At 43.9% G+C, this 19,040-nt stretch overlaps 1 pseudogene; it reads left to right on the forward strand.

The window, feature by feature from the left end:
- Window positions 1-14,866: 14,866 nt before the first annotated feature.
- On the forward strand, window positions 14,867-15,700 carry LOC118007517 (annotated as a pseudogene).
- The last annotated feature ends 3,340 nt before the right edge of the window (window positions 15,701-19,040 follow it).

The following is a 19,040-nucleotide window of genomic DNA, read 5'->3' on the forward strand; positions in this document are numbered from 1 at the left end:
CTCTCAGATAAATAAATAAAATCTTAAAAAAAAAAAAAAAAGAATCCTGACTGATACATTTTTGCTTTAATTCTAAATTTTTACTCAGTGGGAAAGTGACTGAAGATTTTCTGTAGAATTTCTGTAGAAATTCTTTTCTTTCCTTTTTTTTTTAACAATGCTATGAAGGCATGGACTTTCTCTTCCTCAGCTGTTTGGCAAGGAACATCAACGCACTCTGTCTCAACAGTGAGGTCAAATGATCAACAATAACATTCCGTGTAGATAAAACTCTGAGTTCCTGGCTTAAATACAGTAATTTCTGGAATAACAGCTATTACTTAGGGTCTCTTTGGTTGCTACACAGATAGGTTAGAAGGTTTTCTCTTCAGGGGCCAGTGAAATGACCACTTCTGGGTATGTGTCTCAGCAGTTACAGTGGTTCACATTTTGATTGTGCAATAGGAGAGGTTTTGAGATTGTGGTTTTGGTTTTCTTCACAGTCCCCATGGCCCCAGCTGCTGCTCTCAAGAACTCTGAAGACATTATTAATAGGCAAACACAATCCAGTGAAAAAGAAAATGACAGACTCAGTTAAAAGACAGTCATATCAGTTATTCATCAGTCACTAGGATCTTTTCATTTTTCAAGCACATATCAATGCCCCTCACGCAGGGTCCACCCTGTCCAAGCAGGGCTGTAGGAGAGAAGAATGGTTCACTTGGCCTTTTCATCATATTCTTCTTTGGCCGGGCTGTATCAGTTGTGGAGGCAATCGTTCATGGCCTGACTTCTAAGCAATGAGTTGGGCCAGCCAGTAATTGTTCCCCTTGGTATTCTACCCAGACACTTGTAATAACCATGGCAAGTACTCATTGAGCATTTATTATCTGTACCAGGTACTGTGCCAAGGACTCTGTGTGCACACCCACTCCATTAAAGGCCAATTTCTCTGTTAGTGCTCTGGATACCATCCTCTCATCCTTCCTGCAATTAACATCTCTCTTCCCTACATGATCAGTTTCTCCCTCTCTCCTGGATCAGTTCCACCAGCAGTGATATCTCCCTCCAGGCACATCACATTCCTCAGCTCTTTCACAGTGCAACTTCCTGAAAGAATTATCTACAGTCCCAGCTTCCCTTCCTCAGCTCCGATTTTTGGCTCAGCCAACCCCAGCAAGCCTTCTTCCTCTCCATGCCGCTGATTCTGCAGATCTCAAGGTCATGAGCAACCTCCTTTGCCAATCCAAAAGTCACCTCTGTGTCTTCATCTTACTGACTTCTCAGTAGCCTTTGATGCAGTTGACCACTCCCTCCTTAAAATCTTCTCTCCCACTTTCCATGATGCCGCTTCTCTTTTCTTCCTACCTAACCAGCTGCATCGTCTCTAACTTTTTGCTGGTTTCCCTTTCTCTGTCTGGTCTCCAAATATTGGAATGACTGGAGACTCTGTCTAGATCTTCTTATCCTGTCCTTCTCTCCCCTCTCCTTAAGGGAGCTCATCTAAACTCATGTTTTTAAATACCATCTGCATACTGATGTTGTTCAAATGTAAAATATCTTGCCTTGATACCAGTGACCTCTCACCCGACTCAGGTCCCTACATCCTACTGTCTGCTCTGCATCCCCAGGGATGTCCAAGAGCCATCTCAAATTCAGTATAGACAGACGAAGTCGTTCCCTGTCCCCAGCTCTACCTCCCCATCTCAGTAAACAACACGAATATGAACCCTCTTGTCTAAGGCAAACATTTGAAAGTCATCTTTAAGTCCTCTGTCCCTCACTTTCCCAAGTGAATCATCAGCAAATCCTGTTGGCAACAGCTTCATATCCACAGTTAATTCTAAGAGTCTTTTATTACTTTTAATTTGACAAATTAAAAGGAAGTTTGAAAATAGGAGGGAAACACCCATGTTTTCTCATAATCTTATAATTGGAATTTTAATAGCTGCATGTTGTCTCACTGAGTGGACACATTCTAATTTTCTGATGCTATATCTTCAATTCTTCTCATATTTGACTTTTATAAACAGTTGTGCAGTGAATATCTGCATGCACATATAAGTGTTTTATTTTTGGTTTTAAAATAGAGAAGCTGAGGGGCACCTGGGTCAAGCATCCAACTCCTGATTTCAACTCAGGTCATGATCTCAGGGTCGTGAGATCGAGCCCCGTGTTGGGATTCTCTCTCTCCCTCTCCCTCTGCCCCTTCCACCTTCCCCCAATCTGTACTCTCTCTCTCTAAAAAAAAAAAGAGAGAGAGAGAAAGAAGCTGATACTTTTTTCAATAGAAGATCACTGAGTAGTTGCCTTAGCAGAGAAGAAACTAATATCTAAAACCTATTCCCCACAATTCAAAATCAGAGAAACCAAGAGGGGGAAACTGGTGTGACCTCCCAAGGTCCTGTGGCCAGGAAAGGTAATGAGACCATTGAGGCAAAGGCCATGAGGAAAGGGAGACTCAGGCTAGTGGTCCAGATGTAACACAGTGGATGCTTGGACTCATCATGCAGCTGAGGTCGAAGCACCTCTGGACCCGGCCACTCTGTTCTGGGAAGGATGCTGTTGTTCTGGGAAAGATGAATGAACATGACAACACAAGCATCTGAGCTGGAACCTTGGAAGCCAAAACGTGGCGATATTAATAAGCTCAGCCTTGAGGCACGGGATTATGTTTCAAAGAGCTCCTGTGGCAAGTATGAGGGCTGGCTCTCACAGGGACCTCAGTATGACCCTGGACATGGATGCCCTGGACTGTTTTCAGCAGTAGAGCAGGTGCTAATAACAGAAGCAACAGTAACTGAGCCTGGAGGTTCTGCTGTGGACTAGCCCAATTCCCTTCTTTTCTGACCCTCTTTGGATTGAATAAAGCACCTAGTATTCTTGACCAATAAAGGGGGTGATGGGAAGCCTCAAAAAGTCAAGACTCAACTTCCTACTAATAGAACATTGGAAATTCACGCAACCAACTAGAAAATGGGTATTTGTATGCGCCCCCCCACCACCATCCACTGTGGAGCAGGCTTGCAGGTTACATGTGGGATTCTTTTCTGAGGCTAGATTCCCAGAAAAAGGATTATGGATTCAAAGGGCATGAACATTTTTATGACTCCTGGCCAAAAGTACAATTTTTTTTAAAGGGATGCACTAATATCCACCATCTATTTCTCTATACCCTCTCCAGCAATGAATAGTTAAGTGGATTTTTTTTTTTTTTTCCAAAACCAAGAATTCTTGAGAGGAGCAATCAGTGTGAGAAGCATGACCCACGGAGGGGTCAGCGCACTTGTGAAGTCAGCAGCATTTTGAAACCCACTCATTGCCACTGGTTCCGAAATGCACATTCCCAGGCTGCCTCCCATGTGCCTCTTCCACTCTCTCGGGACTCCCCTTCTGCACCAGGATTCTCATGCCCTCGCCCTCCATTCTCACGCTCCTTAAAGCCAGCACAGGGGCAGATATGATATCAGTCACTTACCTCTTTGTGTGGCTCTAAATCAAAGTATCATCTCTCAAGCACATGCCTGCATCTCTTAAAAATTTAGGAATGAAAAGCTCTCTGTTAAAGGAACTTTTAGCTTAGATGTCCCAGACTGAGAACCCATCAAAAGCTGGACCTTTGACTCAAAGGGCAAAGGACCTCATCATCAGGTTGTGATTTGAGAAGCACCAAGAGGCCAGAGCTTCAAAGCTGAGGCCCGGAAGGTGGAGTTGGCAGGGAGAGGACAAGAGCAGCCTAGGGAGACTCTGAGCTCACCAGAGGAATGGGGTGGTGGGAACCGAACACGAGATAAGAAGCTCAAAGTGGAATACCTGAGGCTGAAAACATGCTTCACTGATGCCAGCATTTCGCCCAGAGCCGCTCCAAGGTGAGCAAAGGTCATTTAAAATAAAAACCTGAAAGTTGTTATTTATGCCAACAAATAAAGAGCAATTTAATAAATACTTGTCAATTATTTTTGTATAAAATGCATGTGGAGCATGAATGGTTTTAATCTTTATAGCCATGACACAAAAGCTTTTAGTCCTGTTCCAGTTCTATCCTTGCATAAGCCTGGGCAAGGCTTGCAATCTTGCTGGCCTTGACTTTTATTTATGAGCTAGAGACAATTACGCCCTGCCTAATGGCCTGGGGGGCTGGTGAGGATGAGGAGGGCGAATTGGATGTTTAAGCTGAAAGTCAGATGTGGTCTTTAGGGGTTGATGCCAAGCATTACCTATGGTCAAGGTCTAATCTTGAGGAGCTCAAGATTAAATAACAGGGAGAACTGAATGACTTGAGCTCATTGTCTCGTGACGTGGGTGTGTAGTTAACAGACTGCAGCCCAGATCTGTAAGATACTACTGGGAATATAACACAAACCCCATAGAGAGTAAAGGGCAAAGGAAACTTAAAAATAAGAGGCAGGAAATAAATGATATTTAATTTGGACATGTGCCCCCAATGCATCTGGAGGAAAATCAACAAAACATAGATATCAATGGAAAACCTAGAGAGATGAGCCATAATTACTCTAAAAAGATATGCAGACAGGAAATTGGATGGGAGCTTACAATGTTGTTTTGGGCTGCACAGATGGCCTTTTGTGCCTGCAAAGGGAAATGAGTTTATCTCTGAATAATCAAATGGAATTGTACATAAAATCAGGCTACAATTTGTCACAAGCCATCTCACGACAGCCGGGGGGGTTCTATATACCGCAGGTCAGTCCATGATCCTTGCAGAGACATGGGTGCAGGGAAAGAGGGTCAGGTTTATGGTCAGATGTCTTCATGGGGTCTTTGCCTTTGGCTAGCTGTGCCATGTTAAATGTGTTCTAACTTGTCTAACCAAAAACAGAGAGAAAAAAAATCTTCCGTTCAAGGTTGATTGGAAGGACTACAGATAAAGCATACGAAGTTCTCGGCACATGCGAAATAGCAAATAAATGTCAGTCAATAGCAGCAACATGAGCAGAAATCAAAGTGGACTCCTGAGTTTTCAAACTCTGCCCGTCAAGGAGTCTTTTTCTGCCCCAAGTGCTCCCACAGTCCTGATCCCCACACCTGCACTCCTCACCCACGACCAGTGGAAGCTCTGGAATTGTTCCATAGGAGGGGTTGGGGAGGTGATGGAGACTGGGTTCAGGAGGTGGCCCGCTACTAGGAGAACGGGTTGGAGCTGAGCTTACATAGTGGATGTGATCACTAGCTGCCCTGCTCACCAGCCGATACCAGCAGCTACAAATCCACCTAGAGGGTTTCTTAAATGAACTTGACAGAATTGAAATCTAGGATATTTTCCCCCTTAAACAATCCATTTTCCAGTGGCAAGGTACGGCACCTTCTTAGTGTCTTCCTTCTACAAATTATGGTGGAATGCATTTTCAATGTATGCTTTGCCAGTTATTTTTCAAATGTTGTTTTATATAATAATTTTAATCCCATGCTTTGCCAATTATTTCATGTATTTGTTCCTATGATAATTTGGGCCACATGCTTTGCTACACACTTGTTGCAAGTGGTTCTAAGAAAAGCCATTAGAGATTGGGGCATACCCACCATGTGACCTGCTGGTGCCAGTGCAGCCTCCCAGCTCCAGAGGTAATTCCTAGGAAAGCAGGAACCCATCGGGGCAACAGCCTTGACTCGGATACCAAGGTTATTACCAAGGGGACCTGCTGCCTCTGTTGCATTCTCAAAACAGAAATGACAGCTGTGCCCGTCAGAACCTGCAGAGCCCCTGAGAAGTGAGGGAGGGGAGCAATGACGAGGTAGAGGGAGGCTGGGGGGAAGATCTTACCTCCCTGACTTTCCCTATCCTCAAGCCCTTTATGCTGAAAACTGTTTATGCCAGACAGATTCTGGATTCAGGCTGGATGTTGACGTGCTGTGGAGAAGTCAGGATCTCTTGTCCTCACCCAAAAACTGTCCCCATGTTGAATGGTGCTTTGCCCTCTGTTCCCGTACTTCACTGGTTTCATATAAATGTAGCATAGCCTTTGGGTCAGAGGACTTTTCAGAAAAGGAGAGTCAAAACTAAAGCCTCCGTGCACACAGAGAAAAAGAATGGGTCAGAGCAATAGATCAAATATTGAACTATGAGAAAAAGAAACTGGAGAAGAAAAAAAATGGGATTCAGAAATTGTAAGTTATGACTGACTTCTCAAACGCTGGTAGAAAACTTGAAGCCAGAGTAGAGAATATAAAATTCATAAATGTTCACTATTTTAGCTAAGTTGAGGAAGAAGCATGAACTTCAAAAGAAAATAATGTTCAGAGATGAACACGAGGCCCGTTCAAGATGTGGAGGAAATTAGGAGCCAAGAAGTACATGCAAAGAGAGACTAGATGGTATTTTAAAGAGAAGTGGGACTCAAATAAAAGTTCACATACACAAACACAAACACACACACACACACACACAAAGCCCAAATATTTAGTGATTTCCTTTTCCTGTGGTCTGCTTTAGAATTCACCCCAAAGCCATTTGCTTTTGTGGTTATTCAGATTTTGTTTCTCTTCTTTCCACCTCCTACTGTCTAGTCCCTAATCCCGAGTTGGGGGAGAATAAGGGAAAGTGAAATTCAAATCTGTATTTTACCCTCTGCTGGCCTTTTGGCTGAGAGATGTGAGGAGTGAAGAAGTATGTATGGTACAGTGTGGTTAGAAGAATGTGTTGGTGCTGTTTGTTTATTTTTGTTTTTAGCTACTCTACTCAGATGACCCTAGTTTACCACATCAAGAACTGAGTGGGCAGGAAAGAGAGAGACTCAACAAACATTTGTTGAATGGCTCGACTCCACTTTGCTCCTTCTCTTAAACATTCCTCAGAGGAGTCCTAGCAACTTTTCAATACAAACCCCACGCTAAAGTCTGATTATCTGGTCATTGATGATGTGCTCATCCTTAGCAGGATACAAAGTGATCTAAGGTTTACACCAGCAAAAGGTTTTATAACATATTCTTTACTGTCAGCAACAAGGTAAACAGGAGGAAGTCTAAGCTACTCAGGAGCATAAGCTGTTTTCAAAAATTTCAGCAGGAAATATTTGCTTACCAACAAGAAACATGCTAAGTACAAATGGCATTTCTCAATTTGTTAAAGCAACCGGCAAACCCTTAACCTGGGTGTGCCCAGGACACTTTCTTAGCCCCTAGTTCATATCCCTACATACACATGTTAGTAATAACCTGCCTCCTTTTCATAATTCTCAATATTTCAGATCATTCACTCACCTGGTCTGCCCTCCAGTCATTCAAAGTGTGGTTTTACTGTGATTTACAAAACTATGTAACAAGGCAGGAAAAAATATGTTCATCTCATATTGACGGTTTCTTTCTCCTTGTTTAATTTGGAAAGGACCCTCCCTACCCCTTCCCCACAAAAGGCAAAATTCTGCCCAGCAAGACACCTAGGGCTGGATGAAAAGATAAAAAGACAAGTGTCTCTGAGCTCAGTGACGATTGCAAATGCGATTTGGAAGAGAAGAGATCCAAGATGTTGGAAAACCCAGCTCAATGTGGAAAGCCTCTTCTCTTACAACATGGATTCCAATTCTACTCCAATTCCATACAGAGCTGGGTATAACCATCAGGAAATGTAAAGTCCCTCTAGGCCATGCCTCATGACCTGGGGAGAAACCCAACCCACCAGCATGCATCTAGAAAGGCACCAGCCATGTTGAGCTCCCAAAGAGCCCTGCACCTGGGGTTTTTTGAGAGAACCCCAAGTTACACAGGAGAGATACACTTCCCGCCTCTATCCTTGGTAATAAGCATTTCTTTAGAGTCATCAAAAGAAGATAAGTTTTTTTTTTCTTTGTCCTTTGAAAACTTGACACCTGCCAAAGGAAGCAAAGAGAAAAGAAAGGCATAGTATATATCAGAAGTCTCATATTTTCAGAGCCTCTTCATCTATAAAACTACTTTCCAATGAGTTTATGTTTGCCTTCTGACAGGCTGACCACTCTAGCCCAAATGCAACTCAGTAACTTCTTCACCTTTGACCAAGAGACATTTTTAAGAAAAGTCCCATAAAAGCTTAACATTTTAGAGAGGGCAAGGCCAATCAATATCTATTGAAACTGATAAACATGTATGACTCAAAGTTCCTCTATGTATTATCTACTATTGAACTTAATATGGTTTATAAATCCTTGGTCAATGAATCACCTCCTCTGACTTTTATCCATCCTCTTCACTATTCTTGGGAGGATGGGTCACATCCTGCGATACTTCTCCACAATCTCACCATCAATAAGTCAAGGATTCAGGTTAAGGCAGCTCTAAAAAATCAAATTCAGTTATTTAAGCACAAATACATGACTATGTGATGACTTTCTGACTGGTGTGGTCATTGGGTTCTGGGCTAAGCAATCCTCAGAGAGAATAGGGAGTACCAGGTCAGCGGACGTCCCTGTAAGACTTTGCAAGGCAGTGAAGACTATCCATTCACCATCCATCTCCCATTCTCCCTCCCCAATCCATTCTTGTCTTCTTCATACATTCTCACCTGGTTTTCCCTGACCCTGCATCCTAAAGAAGCCAAATTCACTCCTAGATCTCCCTTCCTCCATGAAAATAAAGAAGAGATAAAAACTAGTTCTTCTTTTAGAAGTTAAACTGACTTGATTTCTAGCTGAAATCAACATTGGCCAGATGAGATGGTTTTCATGAATGTTAATTCTTATTTTGAACCTGGAATCAGCAAAATGGGTCATTGTATATGTAAGTACATCCCAAGTCAGCCATTGAGATAGACAATACCTAAAGCCACAGATACACTATCCACATGGCTCCTTCAAATGAATCTTTATTCATTGTTTTAATCTACAGCAGGAAGCCAAGTGCTGCACTTCAGCCCAGAGGGGGGATGCTAAGATACTGAATGAACCGCATGCAGGTGTCCAAACTTCAGGAAATTTGAATTGAAACACTGACTGAAAAAGTCCAATCTACTTGTACATGGCGAGCTGTTGTTTAAGCCCTTTTTCACATGCAATGAGCTCATATTCAGAATGTTTTTATTCAACACGCATAAAGGTTTGGCAAAGGCTTGTGGGGAGGAGCACCCTGTCATAGAAAGCAAGAGAAAAACAAGGCTGGGGCTCAGCACATTCTCTCAGAGCACACAGACCTGCATGGGCCAAGGTTTCTGTTATTAAAAAAGCAAATAGAGACTCCTCTCAATGCAGCACTAATTCCCAGATTACAATAAGTCAACAGACACTTTTTCCATGGCTTCTGACTACAGAGTGTCCCAAGAAAGTATATACTCGATATACTAACGTATGTTCAAAGAGGTAGAATCATTAGACATTAACCAATATCTGTTTTGCTTAATGTTAAAGTCACAAATGTTTAAAATGGCCACGATTTCAGAGTTGACCACATGCAATATACATATCACTTTAATAAGTTTATTTAATATCTGGAAGGGATACACATTTTGCTAGGACACACTGTTCTGAAGAGTTTATAAAGGATGTGGTGCTCACAGGTCCTGGGGTTGTTAGCTCTGAGGCTATTAGTGCTGGTACTCACCAGCATAAATGCCCACAACGTGGGTCTAGCTCCAAGCTTACTCTCAGATTTCAGTGCCTCCTGAGGACATCCCTGGAAGGGACTATGAACACAGTTCATACATAAAGTTTTCACCCTCAAAAAAAACAGTCATTCTAGGGCACCTGGGTGGCTCAGTCAGTTAAGTATCTACCTTCAGCTCAGGTTATGATCCCAGGGTCAGCAGGGAGCCTGCTTGTCCCTCTGCCACTGCCCCTGCTTGTGTTCACTCTCTCTCTCTCTCTCTGTCAAATAAATAAATAAAATATTTTTTAAAAAAAGACATTCTATTCTTGTGTTTAAGTTGAACCTGTAGGCAATCCAGGTTAAAGAGCTAGAATGGTTGCATGAATGGACCACACAGAATGCCATGCTGAGTGATGTCCACTTTATTTTTCCATTAATATGGAATCCAGTAAAGTTTTAAAAGTCTCTTTGAGGATATGAGTCCAGCAAGAGTAAGGAAGATGGATTCAAGGGAGTAGACAATGGAGGGAGATGGAGGGAGCGGATCAAGTCCTCGACGTGTCTAATGTTGGTAAGAACACAAAGGAAGGGAAGAAAAGAAGGGACACTTAGAAGAATTGACAAGCCTTGATTCTGAGCAGAATTCCAAGCAGGGGTCTTGAAATTCACACTAGTTGGATCTGCTTAGTCACATGTCCACCCAGAACCAATCACAATGACCAAGGAGTCAAACATGCTGATCTGGGTCACATGCTCCACCTCCCAAATCAGATTGTGTCGAGACAAATGGATTCCCAAACTGAAATGAGGACTAATGGGATAAAAATAATAGAAGCTGCAGGATCAACCCCAAATATCTATTATATACTGTTTGGCTGAATCCCTTTCTCTTTCTTTCCATATCAAGTTTATGACTTTTCTGTTAGATACAATAATTAAGTGGTTTGCCCAAAAGTTTCAAAAATGTATTATACAGAAATCAGAATCACTATCCTTACCATAGTGTTGAGAAAAGAGAGCAAGTGTTTAACAAAAACTTTTGAAAGGATACAAAAAGTAACCAGAGTGAATAGATTCAAATTCTAGACAAATGCAACAAGTTTTTGTCCCTGAAATATATTTTAGGCAGCATTCCCTAAAGCCAGGTGAAGTCTGAGGCTGCTGTGTTCTGGGCACTTTCCCCTCAATTCAGCCGTGGGCTGGCTTGGTGGTTGGTGACCCTGTTATATGAGGCCACTTGTCACTCTGGCATTGATGATGAATGGTGTGACAAGGTTTAGTATATCTCTGAAAATTAGTTAAAAATGATTCCAAATTACCCAGTTTTGATTTTTTCCCCCTACACTATTGCATAATAAAGTCTTTAGCAACCAACGGTACATGCTTCTGAGAAGCATTTGACCACAAGTGTCTCAGATTCAAAACACATTATTTTGTGGGAAGAAAGACATCAACCAGCACACAGACCCAACCTAATTTTGAATGGACTTAATTTCTGGATTTTAGACACTGCTTCACAATGCTATTAAAAACAGTAAGAGCCTCATTAAAACTCAAGAGGCTGAGCCCACAAACAGGGACTAACGGAGTTCCTAAGAAAAGGTATCTGCACAGCATTTCTAAACTTTGAGCTGTCTGGCTAGCTAAAGCAGATGATCTTATAACAGGAATGATTTTCAAAATATTCAACACTGACCAATCAGGGCAGACAACTAACCAACCAAAATGTTCACTGATTTGGACATGCTACCTTTCCTCACCAGTTAAATGTCAGACCAGCTCCATGGACTGGGCAGATCTGAAGAGGGAAACCAACACAAGGCTGTGTTGGAGCAAGAGAAGGCTGCTCTGAATGGCGAGATGGGGAACCAGCCTACCCCTCCTAAGTCAACGGAGCCAACATGTTCCAAGGAGGAGGCACTGATGAAAAGAAGAAGGGAAAGAAGTGGAAGAAGAAGAAGTAAAAGGCTTCTGGTGAAGATGGACGAGGGTAGAGCAGAAGCAGGGGATGAGAGGGAGGGAAAATGAACAGAGGAAAGCATGAAGGAATGGGGACATGGAATAACAGACCAGGAACAAGCAAGAACAGTGAAGGAGACTGAGGAAAGGGGAGATGAGAAATTCAGACACTTAGAGGAGGAAAAAGAATAATGATGAAAGGGAAAGCAGAAAAAGAAGAGGTGTTAGATTATCGATGAAAAATGGTAGTTTTTATGAATGATCATTGTCTCTCATGCTGTGTGATGCAGGGGTGAGCAAACTTTTTCTGTAAAGGGGTAGACAGTGATGATTTAAGCTTTGTGGATGGTACAGTCGTTCAACTACACAACTCTGGTCACACGGAAGCAGTCCCAGACAGTAAGTACACAAAGGGGCATGACTGTGTCCCAGTGAAACTTTACAGAAACAGGCACTGGGCCATATTTGGCCCACGGGTCATAGTTGGATGACTCCCACAGACAATGGTGGTTCTGACATTTCTGGTAACTCTGCAGTGCCTAGCATAGACCCAGGCACAAAATTCTAGAAAATATTAGAACCTCCTGGAAGAGCCATTTTACAGGCCCCAAAAATGGTCCAAATGGGAGCCATTTTCAATGGCTTTTTATAACTTTAACCTACAAAATGGCAGTTTCCTGTACCAACCTATCTGCTGCCTGGCCCATATGACAACCCTGTGGGTTCTCTCTCCCAAATATAACCTATAATAATGTACACAGAAGAGAAGCACTAGGTGGCTGATTCAGAGCTGTATTCAGTACTGACTGTTAAGCTTTCAGATTGGCAGAGTTCTCCATCCCCTGTAGGTAATGACTTCACAGAGTTTAGATCTGGGTCCCAGGACAGCTTCAGACACCAGCACCAAAAACAAAAACAAAAAAATCCCTTTTTGTCTCTTTAATGTATACCCTCCCCCGTTTCCTCACCTTTGACTCCTAGACTGTCCCCCAGCTTGACTACAGGGCTAGGTTCTTCAACCACTCAAAGCAGCCTGTGGTGCTTAGGAATGGCTTTAGCAATGGGAGGTGACAAGATGTACCTGAGGGGGCTCCCCAGGAGTCAGAGCATGCTTAGCTCTCAAGCTCAGTATCAGAAAGGTGGGAGCCGACTCTCACCGCAGGCTCAGACTTCTGACAGTGACCTCACATTCCCTTGTCCTGTGATTGGGAAGAGCACCTTGCAGCCTCAGGATGCAGGCAGTTCTTGCTTGGCCATGGGTTTCTGTCTGGGGAAGCCAGAGCCACTATTCCGTGGCCTCTGAGGCACCGTGCAGGACATGAGAGGTTGATCGGGTGGCTGGTTTTCTTTCATTTATGTCCATTTGGTAGCTGGCACCATGGCCATCCTTCCATTTGGTCTGGCTCCTAACCTCAACCATTCTTCAGCCACCAGGGGTTTTTGAAGTCCTGCTCAAATCACTTCCCAGGGTAACGCCAGCCGCCTTGTGAATTACCAGAGTTAAGAAATGGCCGCGAGGGACATCGTCTTGAGACACAGCCACATGGTTGCCTGTAAATAGAGCCTGATGATACCAAATGTTCAGAAAAGGAAAAGCTTAGCGCGGGTCTAGCATGATCACCTGCTCTGTGTTCCGAGGGGAACACGTAGCTCTTGCAGGAAGGGAATCCTAATGTGTTACTCTCCAAGTAAATAAAATGCAGAAACACTTTTGTAGCATTTTGCCTTTGCAGGAAAAAAGTTCAGTCTGTATTTAGGAATGAATGAGTTATGCATGGGTGTGTTTGCATAAGCATATTTCCTTCAAAACATTTTCTAGTAACTGCTGACAACAGCAACCCTAAGCCACCAGACACTAGTTCTCCCCAGCTTGAAATGAACTGTTTGCTCTCCAGAGCAGCAGCTGTGATGCTCCCAGAATCATTCCTGGCCTCCCCAGGCTCTGAAATCTGCATATCCTGACCCTTCCTCCCTGGCCCCATCTGTCTCCCCAGCTTCCCTGCTCCTGTCACGCAAAGTTACTCAATACCCAGTAGGAGCTAACCAGAGCCAAGGAAACACGTTCCCACAGCTCCCATCTTGCCATTCACTTCGTGCGGCTCGGTTCCTCTGCCCTGCCACCCTGGGGCACGGGCAGGGAGAGAGCTCCACATTTAAACCCCCAGCTTTGGGAACAGATCATTCCTCCTCCATAGTCCCTCTCCAGTCACTGCTGCCCCTGGTTGAACCCCTTCCCCACACCCTGCTCTCTGTAGCCCAGCACATGCTGTTTCTCTTTGTGACCAAATTTCACAGCTGACTGTATGCAATTTAGTAATATCACTAGTAGTGCTTCATCTTTTTCAATCTATTTAGAGCTCAGGTTGAAATTTACCAAACTAGAGGGTAAACCCCTAATTTTGGTAAACCCCTAATTTACCAAACTAGGGGTGCCTGGGTGACTCTGTCGGTTAAGCATGGCTCAGGTCATGATCCCAGGGTCCTGGGATCGAGCCCTGCATCAGGCTCCCTGCTCAGTGGGGGGGCTGCTTCTCCCTCTCCTTCTGCCCCTCCACCCTATTCTCTCTCTCTCTCTCAAATAAATAAATAAAATCTTTAGAAAAAGAAAAAGAAATCTACCAAACTAGCTCTTTTATCTGCATTATCTTCCATAGTCTTTTCTCTTTGGGGCCTTAGTTCATACCGTTTGATATGGTGTAAGAAACAAGCTTTGTTTAAGACAGTCAGATATAATAAATCTTTCTAGTTTCTGTATCTTCCTCTATAAAATAGTGAAAATACTGACTTACTGCCTCTCTAGGAGTAAGGGAATCTATACAAAATTCCTAGCATGGAACCTGATTCATAGCTGGTGCTCAACAAATGTTAATAGCCACCTTCCCACCACCACAGCCTCGTGGTGTGACTAAAGTAAATTCAGATTGGCAAGTCACACTCTGGAACAGCACTTCTCAACCTTGGGAGCATAATGCAGTCACTTGGAGAGCTTTAAGAAGCACCCCCCATCATCCCCTCCCACCCTTAAATATCCCGAGTGGCCAACCTCCCCTGTTTCTTATTTTGATCTTAGGCATCAGTATTCTTAGGCTTCAGCCCCTGCCACCAGACCAGACATGTGTTTTTCTTCCTCTTGCTTCTCTCTTTCTCTGCTTTCCACAAAGTTTTGGGGCAATTTGTTACGCAGCAATAGATAACTAGTACACTCCTCATATCACAGCATGGCAGTTATGTCCCTGACTTCAGATAGATTTTCATTGTTGTGTGACTTGTTTCCCAGAAATAAGGCAGTCATTAAATTTGCATGACTGATGGATTCATGTCTGGCTCTATGATTTTGATGTGTTGGCCTGCTCTGTTAGCTGTATTAAGAAAATGAATGGCTGAGGCCACTGGGCAAGGGAAGGAGGGCCAGGGCAAGATGCACAGCCTGACCACAGTCATGCTGCTCTGTGCCCTGGCCCAGGCTGCATGTGCAGGGCATCCTACCTACAAGTTCCTGAACATGCAGGAGCCCCCGATGGACATGACATCGGTGACCAACAGGGCAGCTCGGACCCTGCTATGGACTAAGCTCATCCGAGGCCTGGGCAGGGTCCTGAGCAGCCAGCTCTGGGAACCCGCCACCATCAACTACCCCTGAGAAGGGCCCACTGGGTCCATGCTTCCACAGGGAGCATGCACCGCACCACCATCCATCCATCCATCCATGCGGAGATGCACTGCAGGCCAGCTCTGCCAGGCCACCTGCCCCTACCAGGCCATCACCAGCGAGGCTGAGCCATGGGGCCCATGTCACCCACAGGGCCACCTGCTATGACATCGACAGGGCCATCTAGTGCAGCTTCTACCGGGAGGCCCCATCTGTCTCCCCAGCTTCCCTGCTCCTGTCACGCAAAGTTACTCAATACCCAGTAGGAGCTAACCTGTGGACCACATTGTCAAGGGCCCCAACCTCGAGTTCTCCACGGAGACATATGACGAGTTGCTGTACGAGGAGAAGCGGCTCAGTGACGGGGCCAAGGGGGAGGCTGAGATCGCGGCCAACATCCAGGCCCACTACCTCTACCAGTGCCGCCCCCCACCCAGTGGCCTGCAGCCCCAGCCGCCCAATAAGAAAGCTCAGGCCTCCTTCCAACAAAAAAACAGTGCCTTCTTTAAGCAGCCGTTTCTTCTCATTACTGGGGCCATCCTGAGGCTTCATCTCTTAAGAAATGAAAGACTACCTCCCCTCTTAAGAATATTGGATAATTAATCAGTGGAAAGCTCGCCATTGAGCCTTCCTTGTACTCACTAACCCCCTTCCTACCTGATCAGTAAACATGACCACAGATGCCCATGAGTTCCTTCTGTTCTTGGAAGAGATTCTACTTCAGGGACAGCTTGGCTGACTCAGAGGTCCCTATGTTTCTTCTTTCCTGAAACAAACACAAACCAATACTTTAAAACAGACATGTACTTAATATTTTCTAAAAGAATACCTACATATCCTAATAAACTGTTTGATTACATTCACCTTTCTGTTGTATTAGAACATCTTTATGTACTTATTGCTTTAGAGTATTATGATGAACACATGGCCTTTCACAGACTCACCCTGTACCAATTTACCATCATTATATTCATTATTTGATGTTCAAATGTCTTTTTTTTCCTGTCCCACAAATGGACTCAACTGACTTGCAAGAAATTCTGATTGCTTTGAGAAAGGAACAATATTAGACACAACAGTCCAAGCTTCTTGTGTGTGTGTTGTAGAGAAGCACCAGGCCTTTAGCCACTGTTGCTTGGGGCCTATTTTGTCACAGAGCCAGAAAAGAGGTTTTCATAGGGCAGGAATTCATGCTGATTTTCCTCATATAGCAGACTGTGTTGCTATAGGTTTTTGTCAGCCAGGGTCTCATAAGAAAAATAGAGCGACTTTTCCTAGGAAGTCTAAAGGTAGGTAGTTTCCCAGCCAAGCAATGAGGCAGAAGCCCCTGGAGACACCCCCTCCTCAGGACAGGGTCTCACAGCTTTGCCTAGGCCCTCGAGAGAGAACAGCCGGGCTCACGGCCTCCTCAGTGGTGCCGCCTGGCCGCCTGGTTCCCTCCCAGAGACGCATTTCTTTTCTTTTCTTTTTTTAAAGATTTATTTACTCATTTTAGAGAGAGAGAGCATGAGCAGAAGGGGCAGAGGGAGAGGGAGAGAGAATCTCAAGCAGACACCATGCTGAGCATGGAGCCAAACGCAGGGCTCCATCCCACGACCCAGAGATCACGACCTAAGCTGAAACCAAGAGTCGGAGGCTTAACCGACTGCGCCACCCAGGCGCCCCCAAAGCTTCATTTCTATTAGGAGTAACACTTGGTCTCCACTTTGCTTGCTGCTTTACTCCTCCACTGTCTTTCTTTGCCTCCAAGCAGCCTCAGTGCACCATTGGAGGGTGCTCAGGACCTCGAGGGTTCCTAGGATGTAGGATTTTCTGTTTTCAAACCAAGACAGTCCCAGGCCCACTGGGATGTAGTGGTCACCCCATCGCCAGTGACCTAATAACGGGACAGCTGAAGGAATTCGTCGCTTCTACACTCTGCTCAGTAGAATACTAGAGGACAGAATAAAAACATGCTTGGGATTTACACGTAAGGCAATCACTCATTGAAGAGTCACACTGCAGTGCAGACAAATTCTCCAGCTCCTACTGCCAAGATAATTACATGCAAAACTGGAAGAGGCTGAGCTGTTTAACCTAGAAAACACACAGCTGTGAACAATTTTCTCATTCAAAAAGCCGTGGTCTTCCAACTGCAAAGCCTGGCTTCTCTTCCCTATCTCCGAGGGCCCTACAGAAGGTAGGTCTAAAAAACCAAAGCCGGATGGCAGATTCTCCAGGAGGGAGAGGTACAGAGAAGAAAGTGCTTAGAAGTTTTCTTTACCCACAAACACCCTCCCACCTCTCACTTTTGCGTGATCACAGGTCCTTTGGATTCCATAATCAGCCATTTCAATACAAGGCTTATTTTTCCCTTTGAAACTTGAAAACTTGAAACCCAGGTGATATTATTTTACCCACTGTCAAACTGAATCTGTTCATCATAAGCTGCCACTGCACTGGTTTTTGCTAAGCAACCATCTAGCTGAAATACAAATGAACCTTCTATCTAAATCCTTCTTCATGAAATTTTCCATTCCGCAAATTATTGACAGCCTAAACCACTGATCAGGTTGTAAAACTGTGAAATTCTCTCAATTCTGAGAAGTAGTTTGAAATTACACTGAAAAATACGTTGCGGTCTCTTAGGAACAGACGCTAACTGTGGTTTCTCATCCAATATGCAAAGAGCTATGGAGAAAATGATGACCTTGTGTCAGGTGTGGGCTCTCTTCCTTGGAGTTCTTCCCTCTAAGGTCAGGGGGCTGATCTCGCCACCCCACGTGGTCCCCTCATGGCCAGGAAGTGCCCATTCACCACCAAGTTTACTTCCAAAGTAAACTTGCAACACAGTTGCAACAAACTTACTAGTTTACCACGCATACTTAATTGTGTTTTCTGAAAGAAGTACCTCCATGTCATATATTGGCCCAAGCTAACTATAAACATACAAAAGAAAAGGGTCCCATATCATCTGGCCATTTATGGACACAGTACTTGGGGGGAAAAAAAACTTGAAATTCCCTGTCTCATACATGAAGAAAGTCCTCTGTAAGAGCTCTTGTTGAATTAGAAGCTGACAACAGCATGGACAGCCCAGTCACGCCATGGAATTCTTTCCAGATCCAGTTTCATAATTCACCCTCTCCCATTTGGCCTCTATTATTACATTTAGAAGACTTTTCTTAATAAGGGTCACTTACAGGATCCTAATTGGGGATGTGAGACGGAAGAAGTTTAATAGCTATTCCAGGACTCGTGACATTGTAGGAAACAAATGCTGGATTTTAAAACTCAAAAATTAGCACTGAGTGCAGCTTCCACCAGAACACTAGACGTGCTGCCCCAGGAAAGCTGCTTGCCCTCTCTGAGCCTTAGTGTTTTCAACTATCAATTGTTCAACGGTTCGGTCATTTGCAATCATTTTTATTATTTTCTAAAGTCCCCTTTAGCTATTGTGAGAGATGGATGGATGGATGGATGGATGGACAGATAGAAAAATGATGGATGGGTGGGCAGATGGACAAATATGTTGTGGGCTGAACTATGTCTCCTCAAAATCCATTTATTGATGTCTTAACTCCCAGTAGCTCAGAATGTGGCTGTATTTGGAGATAGGGTCTTTAAAGAGGTAATGAAGATACAATGATGCCCTATGGGTGGCCCCTAATCTGTTAGGACTAGTGTCCTTATAAGAAAAGGAAATTAGGACAGACATACATAGAGAGAAGATGGCCATTTCTAAGTCAAGGACAGAGTCCTCAAAAAAAAAAAAAAAAAACCTCAACCCTGTTGACACCTTGATCTCAGACTTGTAGCTTCCATAACTGTGAGGAAATAAATTTCTGTTGTTTAAATCACTCAGTCTTTGGTACTTTGTTATGGCAGCCCTAAAAACCTAGCATAGGTAGATGGATGGATGGATGGATGGATGATAGATAGATAGATAGATAGATAGATAGAT

The sequence above is a fragment of the Mirounga leonina genome, unplaced genomic scaffold, assembly GCF_011800145.1.
Source record: "Mirounga leonina isolate KUSES-001 unplaced genomic scaffold, KU_Mleo_1.0 Mir_125, whole genome shotgun sequence".
Lineage (NCBI taxonomy): Eukaryota > Metazoa > Chordata > Mammalia > Carnivora > Phocidae > Mirounga > Mirounga leonina.